Below are 13,421 nucleotides of genomic sequence, written 5' to 3'. Positions count from 1 at the left end.
TTACTGAAAACGAATACAAAACGCCAGAGAGTACAATCTAGAGCATAAAAATTACCCACTTCTTCTCAACATGTTTTGCAGTTATTCCATTTTTTCAGGAGAAAACAGAGAGCAGAACATCTGAAAAATGAATGGATACAACATAATACATGCATATAATACTATATCTACAATATACACATGAACCCAGTTTTCAAGTGGGGCACCTAGGCTTACCCAGACAGGAAACCAGCTACTGAAGAGCTGGGGCATAGATAAGGGGGGGTCATGGTGGTCTGAACCCCCCCAGAGCAGTGTTACTGACTGTCATATCAGAGGGGTGAAACCTAGGGCCGGACACCAGATTGACTCCACCGCTGTCACTAACATAACAGAGCAAAGCCAGCAGCGCTGAATAGAGGGTGGGATCTGCCTGGGTTAACTTTCCAGGTTAGCCATCAAGTGACCGTTTACTACAATATGCCTGACAACACCTTGACATGGGTCACTAACCTTTTTTGTCGCATTGCCGCAGTAAAGGCTTCTTTCTGGCAACTTGACCATGCACCTAATTTTTTCAAGTATTGTCATATTGTGCTCCATCAAACACACCATCTTTTCCAAGAGCAGCCTGTATTTGAGGTTGCTTGTGGGTTTTTCTTTGTATCCCAAATAATGCTTCTGACAGTTGTGGCTGCAATTTTTCTTGGTCTACCTGACCTTGGCTTAGTATCAAGTGATCCTCAAACTTTCCACTTCTTAATAAGTGATTGAACAGTACTGATTTGCATATCCAAGGCTTTGGATATCTTTTAATATCCTTTTCCATCTTTATAAAGTGTCTTTACCTTGTTATGCTGGTTTTTTGACAGTTCTGTTCTGCTTCCCATGACTTAGTATCTCGCCTGCTCAGTGCTTCCACATAAGAGCTAACAAACTCAGTGACTATTATACACAGACACTAACTGCAATTTAAAAAGTCACAGATATGGGAAATGAACCTTTATTTGCCATTTTAACCAGTGTGTGTCACCTCGTGTGTCTATACAAAGGCCATTCCATGGTATGTAAACTTTTGATCAGGGCAACTTGGGTGATTTCTGTTATCATTATGATTTAAAAATGAACCAAACAACTATGTGATAACTAGAAAAGCTACAATTTCTGGGGAAATTGTGTGAAGTGTTCTTGCCTCCACCAGTAGTCTACAACTGGAGTGGACGGAGTAACTGGGTGGAGTGGCTTGTCACTCTGCTGCCTGCTCACACACCTGGGTTCCTATGGCAACTCACTCTACAGCAAGGGCAGAGAAGAGCGGTAAAAAACAAACTGCTCCAACTTGCTCACTTCACTGGCGGTTGCCATCTTCAAATGCATCTTTGATGCATAGTATGTCTCTGAAATATGAAATATTAAAAATGAAGGCACAGTCGCAGTTTAGAAATTGCCCTTCAAATTTGAGGTGGTTAGAGTGGAGTTTCAATGAATGTCAATGGGCGGCGTGAGTTGCAAACAAATGGTCATATTGTAAAAACTATCAGGACTATGGCTTAGCCGTGGACATTTTTAGTGGCAGCAGTGATAGCTGAACGTTTTGATATAAGATTTGTGTAGGTGGGCTTGAAAATGAGGGAGTGATGGCAGTTTAGAAATCATGTCCTGATTTTTCAGCTCCCACTCTAGTTTTGAACATTCCGCCATTCATTCCTATGGGACCAATTTCACCACAAAAACGCCGATATTTCGTGAACCATTTGGCGAATCGTTCCACAAAGTAATAGCACACCAATCGGGAACAATTCGCACGTTTCGGTATATTACTGTCTATGTAGTGTAAAAACTGTGGGAGGAGTTAGGGTGGTAAATTTGGCTATTATAATAATAGGAATATATATGTGAGATAACAGTAAGTGGTCTTGCCATGCAAGAACACTTAATAAATGGCTTCATATGATTACTATCCTTAAATAAAAGACTTCTTTTGGCATGATCAGTCATATTTTCAATATCAATTCAAAAATTTCACGATGTCTGCCAGGGTATGCAAACTTTTGAGCACAATTGTATATGTTTTAGCATCTAGATCAGGACAACCTGCAGATCTCCAGCTACCAAAGTACCAGCTTGTCCACTTCACCCACACATTTGGTCTCCTGGTCATAGTGGGTACATCCCACATCAGAGACCAATGTCTATAGTTAGTGTCATCGTAAACATTCAATGACACTTAAGGTGACTAATGGATTAGTGATTTCTGTTATCATTATGATTTAAAAAGGAGCCAAATAACTATGAGAAAATAAATGGCTTCATATGATCACTATCCTTAAATAGAAGACAATTATTTGGCATAATCAGTCATATTATCAATATCAATGCCCAAATTTCACAATTTCTGCCAGGGGATGCAAACTTTTGAGCACAACCGTATATAATAATACTCAATCTGTGGCTACAAAAAATTTAGGAACTCTTGAAAGAGGAACTGCAGCCTATCTAGCTAAAGTTTTTTTATTTCTAGTCTATATGACCTGGCAGAGGCCCATGGCACGTCTATGCATGTGCAAAACTCTGCGAGACTCCATTGTATGCATGGAAATACCTGTATGTCTCTGTCTGGCCCCAGAGACTGGCAAGGACCTACTGCTTTCCAGACATGAATTTGGGTTTTGTGGGATTGCACAAATGTGTACACACGCTGCAGCTCTCTGCCATGCGTTATAGACTTGACAGAGATCCCCATCATATCTTCGCCCATGTAAACTATATGTAGATATCCTACTTCATATGTCATCCTCGCCTAGGTGAGCATACAAGCTTTGAAAGGACGGGTTTCTCCCATTTAGTTTGCTCTTTTAATTAGGCTGGCCATACATTATACAATTTTCTTGAGAATTTTGCTTTAGATTTACCAAAAACCATAGAATATGAGGTCAAACCTGAACAACACTTTCAACTGTATCCAATTAGGCAGGCCCTTGCTTTACATAGTGGAAGTTAAATCTAAAGGAAAATGGGCAGAAATTGGACAGAAAATTGTATAGTGTATGGCCAGCCTTATAATGTCCTCCAAAAAGCCAGCAATATATCCAGAGCATATATTGAGAGATACCTGAACCCAGATGTCTGTTCACGTCTGAATGATGTGTCCTGCATTTACTGACAGTCGCATCCACCAGAATACAGCTATTGGGTTTCTAGGGGACATGTTTCAACACAAGTTTCCAGTGGTACATTAGGATTTTTAAAAAGGTCTTTGGACCAAAATATTTCTTAAATCTGGTGGACATAAAGTTACTTGCAAAGGAGTCGTGTGGGTACACACATGTGCGTTGCAGATTGAAGCTCAGATATCACAGCTAAGTGACACAGTAGTTGTTCAGCGGTTCAGGTTAGTTTTAGATCAGGTTCAGGTCAAGATTTTATCCTGTTCACAACTGATGACGTGTGGTTTAGAAACAGTTCCCATAGAATTCAATAGCCTGTTAATCCGCACCTGAACCAGACTGCACTGCTCAGAAATCGGACAGGACTCTTTTTCAATCCGCATTGAATCAGCACTGCCAGTGTACAGGACATACAGTATGTGAACAGGCACCATAGGAAGCAATGTTATTTCACTTGTCATGCAGATTGGATGTGGTTCAAACCGCATCCAATCTGCATATATGTGAACCAGTACAGTACATAAACAGTTGGGGACTGGGGATTGTAATTACCAAGAGCCCTTATGGAGCAGACCAATATAGAGTGCTGTTGGGACGTTTAATATGGGAGTAGTGTAATGCACTAACATCACACTTCATTACTGTTCTGTTAACTATGATCCTGTTTTTTCCTCCTATGTGCCCAGCCCTTTCTATTAGTGTTGTCTTGGGTATTGACCTACTACATTTCAGCCATCTGTGCTATGTAAGGATTGCCCTGTGTACCTCCCTTCCCTTGAGCAATTTCCTTCCCCTTTAACCCACAGCTCCTTGCCTCTGGGTGCTGGGATTGCATCACTGCTCAAGCCTCTCTCTTGCTGACCTTCATTCATGCATTTCACCATATTCCTTTGAATAAGTATTTTGTTTCCTGTAGATGACACTGAAAATCTGTATAAATTGCCCTTCATACGCACGTGTGTGTGTATATATATATACAGTATATATATATATATATATATATTTATTTATTTTTTTAAATACCAATCAGCAATAGGTAGGCAGCAAGTAAATCTGTTGTCCCTGAAATTGTTGTGTCGAAAGCAGAATAAACGGGCAGTGCAGTCTGTGGTGTGTGCAGCTGTGTATCCGCAGACCATCCAGAGTGCCCATGCTGACCCATGTCCACTGGCAAAAGCGCCTACAATGGGCAAAACAGCATCAGAACTGGATCACGGAGTAATGGAAGAAGGTGGCCTGTCTGATGAATCGCGTTTCCTTTTACATAGTAATGGGCTGTAAGTTCGACTCGAACATCGGCCATTCATGTGTTCTGCGAACACATGAATGGTAAGGGCATTTGGCAGGCTGTTCACCTGCCGGGTCCCACAATGCACTGCACTTTCACAGTGTATTGTGATTGGCCAAACAATGCAACTGACCACAGGTCGTCAGGTGCAATGTTTTGGCCAATCACATCACAATAGTTACCCCTAGCTCCGCCCGATTGTTCACATTTGACCGGCAAAGGACTTATTACAAACGTTTGTTTTTTTTTATGTTAAAGGAATTTTTAAAAAGTCTGGTCTCTTTATTTTTTACTCAATTTAACCCTTTAGTGAATGGGTAGGGGTACAAGTACCCCTTACTCACTCACAAGGAGGGGGGCAGAATCATTATTTAAAGGGGTACCCTGATGGTAATGAGCTCCCCTGCCTGCAGACCCCCACAACCACTGGGTCAGGGTTGTGGGGAAGAGGCCCTTGTCCCCATCGGCATGGGGACACTGTCCTAATTTAAAAGGCATGTGGCCTAAAGGGCCTGGTATGGCTTTTAGGGGGAACCCCACGCACTTTTTAAAATATCTTTTACTGTAGAGTCCCTCCAAACCATCCTACCAGACGTAAAGGATTAGGTTTTTTTTCTAAATATTACATTTCACTTTTTTTTTGCTAAAGCAGGTTCTATACATTGTACAGATGTGAAAGTTTGCAGATAGTTTAAGAGAACCCCCCAGGCATGATATTTAAAGGTTTTTTTTTTTTTTTTTAACTGTAGGCAATGAAAAATGACTACCCCTTTAAAAATAATACTTTTGTAAGTTTTTTTTTTCACTGATTTATGTACCTCAGGACCGTACCCGAGTCCCCACACCCCTTTCATGGCCAATAACTTGTATATAAGCCTTCAAAATGGGCACTTTTGAATTTACAAGTTCGAGTCCCATAGACTTGCAATGAGTTCGAAATTCAGGGGGGGGGGGTGTTCGGCCCATCACTATTTTTACATTGTGTGGATGGTTGGGTGCATGAATATAAACAAATAATACGGCGCTATATTAAAACAGGCGACTCAGTGATATATATCCCAAGTATGCAAATAGACTTGAACACAAATAACTGACATCAATGTGGGGTGAAGCGGACAACTAGGAAAATGACATACATAGAGGTGACATGAATAAATTGGTGAAATAGTGTCCTTATGTGTCACACAAACTCCATGCAGATGTGAATTGCAGTGTGCCAATCCTCTATAGCTGGGGTGCCCCCTCACCTTCCTGCCCAGGCCCCCAGGGACCAAAGAGCCTTGTGTAATAGATGGAATATTCCTCCAGATAGTAGATGGATCCCTCTTGCAATGGTGCAAATCCCTCCTCTTGGCTATAACATAAGCGGTGGATGAAGTCCGTGGTGTCTCTCCAGTGTATGGCCCTCCAGTATGGTCACCAGTGAGGCAAAAGAGACTCGTATAGTGTAAAACCTTTTATTATAAAACAAAGAAGACTAAAAACTACTCACATAGACCTGAAAGCAAGCAAGCCTTTACACCACTCCAGGGGTGTACTGTGATTCGGAAACCGGAGCACCAAGATGGCGCCCGCGCCGGATATGACGTCAAGCCGTCGATCGTCAAAAGCTCCTCCCGCTGGCGTATCTACGCGTTACGTCACTCTCGCACGTGACTTGGTTGGGTGCATGTGTGTGTCGCATACCTGGGGAAGAAATGGCATCAGGATGCATTATGGGAAGAAGGCAAGCCAGCGGTGGCAGTGTGATGTTTTGGAAAATGTTATGGGAAGCCTTGGGTGCTGCCTTTTCATGTGGATATTACTTGACACATACCAGATAGAGAGAAAACAGGTGGCGCACACACCTAGTGCATTATCCAAGGTTTATTGTAGGAATGAAATAATAAAAATATACTCACAGACGAAGCATGTATCTAAAAAGCATAGAAAAATGACAATGGCCACAACGGCGGGCAAGGTGTTCTCACTGTCAGTGCGGTCATATGGCTGACGCGTTTCGGGGACGAATCCCTTTCCTCAGAGCTGATGACCAACCTGTATGGAGGTCAAGTAGTAAATAACCAGGGCTAGATGCCTTGGGAGCAAAGCTCAACCTCCTCTACTTGTTATAAGATGAGGGGTTGGAGGGGGTTATTTAAAGTGCAATCTTTTGTAGTTTTTATAAACGCATATACATACATATATATATACGTATATATACCACCTTTCTAAGCATTGTTGCTGACCAAGTACACCCCTTCAGGGAAACTGTATTTTATAATGGCAGTGGCCTCTTTCAGCAGGATAATGTGCCCTGCCCCACTGCAAAAATGGTTCAAGAATGCTTTGAGGAATGCAATAAGTTAAAGGTGCTGATTTGGCTTCCACATTCTACATATCTCGATCCAATCTAGCATATGTAGAATGTGCTGGAAAAATAAGTCTAATCCATTGAGGCCTCACCTCACAATTTACATAACTTAAAGGCTGTTACTGATGGCTTGGTGACAGATACCAAACTGTATTTTATAATGGCAGTGGCCTCTTTCAGCAGAATAAAGCGCCCTGCCCCACTGCAAAAATGGTTCAAGAATGCTTTGAGGAATGCAATGAGTTCAAGGTGTTGATTTGGCTTCCAAATTCTGCAGATCTAGATCCAATCTAGCATCTGCAGGATGTGCTGGAAAACTAAGTATGATCCATGGAGGCCTCACCTCACAATGGGTCAGGGCTGTTTTGGTGACAAAAGGGGGAGCTATTCAACATTAGGTGGGTGGCCATCGAGATATACTTAAATAGACCATGCAAAATGAGCCACTTATCTAGTTTGCAGTACTGACATTTTACATGTTTAACCTGTCACATTAAGATTTAAAAATTTTGCTCTCATGAGATGACATACAAAACAGGGAAGTGGAAATTCCAGTAATTTGTGTTAGGTGCAGAATTTCAGTGCTGTTTTTAGTGCTCAAGGTGACTTTCGTTTTTTATCACATGCTGTATATATGTGCTACTATATGTGTGTTCTGCCTGACACACCCTCACACTTGTCATCTATTGTCTGTGCAGGTTTAAAAAATGTGGTCTTTGATATACAGTTGTGTTCAAATGTTTGTATACCCTGTCAGAAACTGAAATATTGGAATTGATATTGAAAATATGACTGATCATTCCAAAAAACAGTCTTTTATTAAAGGATAGTAATCATATGAAGCCATTTATTTTCACATAGTTGTTTGGCTCCTTTTTAAATCGTAATAACAGAAATCTAACAAATAGCCCTGATTAAAAGTTTCCATCCCTTGGAATGTTTGGCCTTGGTACAGACACACAAGGTGACACACACAGGTTAAAATGGCAATTAAAGGTTAATTTCCTACATCTGTGGCTTTTAAATTGCAATTATTATTATTATACAGTATTTATAAAGCGCCAATAGTTCGCTCAGCGCTGTACATTACAAAGGGGGACAGAACATGTGACAGAACAACAACAATACAATGCAAAACATGAGGGGATCAAGGGCCCTGCTCTTTCGAGCTTACAATCTAGGAGGGAGGGGATGGTGGCACAGGAGGAGATAGCTGTGGGGGATGGGGTGGTAGGAAGAGTGGAGGAGGTTGGCAAGTTAGCAGGGGGTGGGGTAGGCTTCCCTGAAGAGGTGGGTTTTCAGGGTGCGCATAAAGGAGAGGAGAATAGGTGATAATCTGATGGGTTGGGGCAGGGAGTTCCAGAGGATGGGTGAAACTCTGGAGAAGTCCTGGAGGTGGGCATGGAAGGAGGAGACCAGGGAACTAGAGAGAAGGAGGTCTTGTGAGGAGCGGAGTGTGCGTGCTGGGTGGTACTTGGATAGTAGGTCAGTGGTGTAGTTCGGGGCAGTATGGTGGGCAGCTTTGTACGTCAGTGTTAGGATTTTGAATTTGATCCGTTGCGCAATCGGAAGCCAGTGGAGGGATTGGCAGAGGGGGGTGGCGGAAATGGAGCTGTTGGAAAGGTGAATGAGTCTGGCAGCCGTATTCAGGATCGACTGAAGCGGGGATAGCCAGCGACGAGGCAGGCCAGTAAGGAGGGAGTTGCAGTAGTCGAGTCGTGATATGATGAGGGAGTGGATGAGCTGTTTAGTGGTTTCTGGGGTTAGGAACGTGCGTATTTTGGCGATGTTGCGGAGGTGGAGTCTGCACGAGCTTGGTAAAGATTGGACTTGGGGCTGGAAGGATAGGTTGGAGTCCAGAATGACACCAAGTACTCTGGCCTGCGGGGCGTGTTTGATGGTGGCGTTGTTGGATGTGATGAAGAAGTCAATGGGGGGTGGTGTCAGGGCTGGGGGGAAGACAAGAAACTCTGTTTTGGAGAGGTTCAGTTTCAGGAAGTGGAGCGACATCCAGTCTGATATGTCGCTCAGTAGGTGTGTGATTCGGGCAGAGACTGAGGTGGTGAGGTGGGGGGTTGAGAGATAGATTTGTGTGTCGTCGGCATATAGGTGGTAGTTGAAGCCGTGAGAGTGTATGAGTTGGCCAAGGGAGGAGGTGTAGATGGAGAAGAGAAGGGGCCCGAGGACGGAGCCTTGAGGGACCCGAACAGAGAGGGGGAGGTGGTAGCATTATAGGTAACGCTGAAAGAGCATTGTGACAGGTAGGATGAGAGCCAGGAGGGAGCAGAATCTCTGAGGCCAAGAGAGTGTAGTTTTTTGAGGAGGAGGGGGTGGTCGACTGTGTCGAAGGCCGCAGAGAGGTCAAGGAGTAGGAGCACTGAATAGTGGCCATTAGCTTTGGCGGTTAGCAGGTCGTTGGAGAGTTTAAGTAGGGCAGTTTCGGTGGAGTGTAGGGGACAGAAGCCGGACTGTAGGGGATCGAGGAGGTTGTTGTTGTTGTTAGTTTCTGTTTATAAATAGTATTAGAGTTTGTAAGCTCTCACATGAATGCACTGAGCAGGCTAGATATTGAGCCATGGGGAGCAGAAAAGAACTGTCAAAAGACCTGCATAACAAGGTAATGGAACTTTATAAAGATGGAAAAAGATATAAAAGATATCCAAAGCCTTGAATATGACAGTCAGTACTGTTCAATCATTTATTAAGAAGTGGAAAATTCAGGGATCCCTTGATACCAAGCCAAGGTCAGGTAGACCAAAAAAAGATTGCAGACACAAGTGCCAGAAAAATTGTTTGGGATACAAAGAAAAACCCATAGGTAACCTCAGGAGGAATACAGGCTGCTTTGGAAAATTACGGCGTGGTTGTTTTGGAGGAGCACACTACAATATTTGCACAAAAATTAGCTACATGGTCGAGCGGCCAGAAAGAAGCCATTACTGTATCAATGCCTCAAAAATGCCTGGTTACAATATCCCGACAACACCTTGATGTGCCTCACCAGCCTTTTTTGTGGCATTGGCGCAGTACAGGCTTCTTTCTGGCCACTTGACAATGCAGCTCATTTTTGTCCAAGTATCTGTGTATTGTGCTCCTTCAAAACAACCACACCATCTTTTTCCAGATAAGCGTGTATTTCTCTTGAGGTTACTTGTAGGTTTTCCTTTAGAACTTGAACAATTCTTCCGGAAGCTGTGACTGCAATCTTTCTTGGTCTACTTGACCTTGGCTTGGTTTCAAAAGATCCCAAAACTTTTCAGTTCTTAATAAGTGATTGGACAGTACTGATAGGCATATTCAAGGCTTTGGATATCTTTTTATATCATTTTCCAGCATTATAAAGTTCCATTACCTTGTTACACAGGTCTTTTGACAGTTCTTTTCTGATCCCCATGGCTCAGTATCTAGCCTTCATCCACGTGAGAGCTAACAAACTCAGTGACATTTTATAAATAGGCATTAATTGCAGTGTAAAAAGCCACGGATGTGGGAAATTAACCTTTAATTGCCATTTTTAACCTGTGTGTGTCACCTTTTGTGTCTGTACCAAGGGCAAACATTCCAGGGTATGTAAACTTCTGGTCAGGGCTATTTGGGTGATTTCTCATATCAATATGATTTAAAAAGGAGCCAAACAACTATGTGATAATAAATGGCTTCGTATGATCACTATCTTTAAATAAAAGACCGTTTAATAACATGATTAGTCATATTTTCAATATCAATCCCAAAATTTCATGATTTTTGCCAGGGTATGCAAACTTTTGAGCACAACTATATACGGATTTCCTTTTGGCTACCTATACCTTGTATACTAGTTTCTGTGTTCTATGAAAGTGTTGCCAAACTGGAATGTAACTCCAGGCAATTTTATTTGTTTTCTGAAAGCAGAACTGGTGCATTTTTTTTTTAACTTCAATGCTTTCTGGCATAATGTTTTGTTTAGATTTTTCAAATTATATTATACTATGGAAGGGTTTAAAATGTTGGATCCAGCATCATCATCTCATATATTTTCACTGCAATCTTGGTTTCTGCAGAATTAGTTATTTAACATTGTAAAAATACTGAATTAGTTAAAACTTCTCCTATAAAAGTGTTTTATAGTAATGTATGCAGTGAAAAGAAGTACCTTTATCAAAACTGGGGTTAATTTACTAAAGGCAGATATAATGGGCACTGCAAGTGCAGTTGCTCCAGAGCTTAGTAAATGAGGTACAGCATGACTTAGCAAAGACTACCCAATCACAAGCAAGGAAAATTTAAAAAAAAAAACTGCATTTTTGCTTTCACATGCTTGGATGATAGAAGTTTCCTCTCGTTTCAGAGCTTCCCCTCGGGTCTAGAGCAACTGCACTTGCAGGGCACAGTATATTTGCCTTTAGTAAATCAATCGCTTAAATCTCTATGGCCGCATAATAAAAAGAGTATGAATGTTCTTGAATATTCTTTGTCCACCAACCCCTCCCCACCCGTAATTACTGCCAAATACATTTTTATATGGTTCTTCCCTGCGTGTCCCAGGGCACGGGATTCCATTCAAATGAATGGGCTCTCGAGCCCGTGCAAAAGACAGCCCACAGGAACGTGGATTTGTGAACCAAGGGTAAGTGTCTGTGTATAAATAATCAGTTTGTTAGCTCTTATGTGGATGACCTGAGCAAGCTAGATACTGAGCCATGGGGATCAGAAAAGATCTGTTAAAAGACCTGCATAACAAGGTAATGGAATGTTATAAAGATGGAAAGGAAATAAAAAGAAGTCCAAAGCCTTGAATATGCCCCATCATCTTCTGGGACCTGTCACGTGCCACACAAGACTTCGGGGAGGGAGGACAACTACCGCTTACGATCGCCTAGGCAATCGCAGTGGAAGTGGGTACCTGTCAAATTCGGGTACCCATTCCACTGACCCCCCCCTCTCCCCAAAGGTGTCAATCCTTAATGGGAAGTGGGGGACCAATCTTTAAAGCGGAACTTCCCCTTAAGATGCTGGATCTTATATTTCTTTCTCTAAATTCATATTAAAGAGACAGACCTTATATGCTTACTGCCTTCATATCCAGCGGACTACACAATAGCAGCACTTTTTCGTGGATTGAAGTGCATTGCATCAAGTTAGGCAGAGCACTCATTGGCTGTAAAACACCTCAACACCTGAAAATGTTGGTCCTGCTGTATTTTATACTGCAGTGCACACTGAGGAGAAAGTGGGGGTAAAACAAGCCTCATCATTGGTGTTCATAGCAGTAATAGTAATTGCCCACATTGATGTCAATTGATAAAGTAATGTCCCCCTGCATTGCTGTCTGTGACTGCAATAATTACACCTATATTGGTGATCAGTATTGTGCTATTTAAACCCCCTTCATTGGTGGTCAGTGGCAGTTTTACTTAACTTGTTTCCTCCTTGTTCATTGTCATTCAATTTAGCCATTAGCCGCCCGGCCTATAGCCATTTGGCGGTCACAAAAATGCTGCAGCCTTCCGGGTGCACGCCATTTGGCGTGCTCCCGCACATGCGCAGTTCGCGCGGTTGCAGAGCCGCGCAGCGGTGCGATCTGTCACCGGCCGTGTGCCTCGGACACGGCCGATGACAGATCCGAGTACCGGCCCCCGTTGCCGGTACCATGTGACCTGCTGTGACCAATCACAGCAGGTCACATGACAGTTGTATACAATGGATGGCTTCATTCATGCCATCCATTGTATACTAGTGCCTAGCTGTGAATGGTCACAGCAGGTCACATGCACATGTCATGTGATTAGCTGTGGCCAAATCACAGCTAAGCACAAAAAAAAAAAACCTGAATGAATCGATTTCATTCAGGTAAATGCTTGCTTATAGCAAAGTAATTCTTTGCTATAAGCAAATTGTATAAAAAAAAAAAAAAAATCTGATCACTTCCCCAAAGTAGTACAATGTTACTTTGGTAACATTGTACTACTTTGGTCATAGTAAAATATGAAAAAAAAATCTTAAAAAAAAAAAAAAAAAATGTAATTAAAAATAATAAAAAAAAATAAAAAAAATATATATATATTTTTTTTTCATACTGTCACCAGTCAGTGTCCCTGTTCACCGCCATGTCAGTTATATGATGACGCTGTACTGCACTGGTGACAGTATGTAAAAAAAAAAAATAGTGAAAATAATTTTTTCATTTTTCAAAAAATTATGAAAATAAAATACAACTTCAAAAAACTCGCCATTCCTCTTATGAAGTACGTCGGACTGTCTACTCTGCAAAAAGGGGTCATTTGGGGGATATCTGTACTACTATGACATTCTTGGACCTCAAGAAATTAGATTGGCTGTCAGTACTTCAGGACTGATCAATTTTCAGATCTATACCGTAGTTTGTGAACGCTATAACTTTCCTACAAACTAAATAATACATCTTAATTTGGGTTATTTTCACCAAAGACATGTTGCAGAATACATCTCGGCCTAAATTTATGAAGAACAATTATTTATTTGTAAACTTTTATAACAGAAACAAAGAAAAACGTGGGTTTTTTTTCAAAATTTGTGGTCTTTTTTTGTTAATTTAGCAAAAAATAAAAACCCCAGCGGTGATTAAATACCACCAAAAGAAAGCTCTAGTTGTGTGAAGAAAATGATAACATTTTAG

At 41.7% G+C, this 13,421-nt stretch overlaps 1 long non-coding RNA gene across 20 annotated transcripts in view; it reads right to left on the bottom strand.

Moving 5' to 3' along the window:
• Positions 1–13,421, bottom strand: part of LOC149442481 (uncharacterized) — an 876,277-nt gene that overhangs the window by 283,511 nt on the left and 579,345 nt on the right. The gene's annotated exons all lie outside the window — the stretch shown is intronic.

The sequence above is a fragment of the Staurois parvus genome, unplaced genomic scaffold, assembly GCF_062004578.1.
Source record: "Staurois parvus isolate SC_StPar_1 unplaced genomic scaffold, SC_StPar_1.0 ptg000885l, whole genome shotgun sequence".
NCBI classification, from domain to species: Eukaryota; Metazoa; Chordata; class Amphibia; order Anura; family Ranidae; genus Staurois; species Staurois parvus.
The sequence above is the reverse complement of the archived record's forward strand: the minus strand, read 5'-3'. Positions and strand labels throughout refer to the sequence as shown.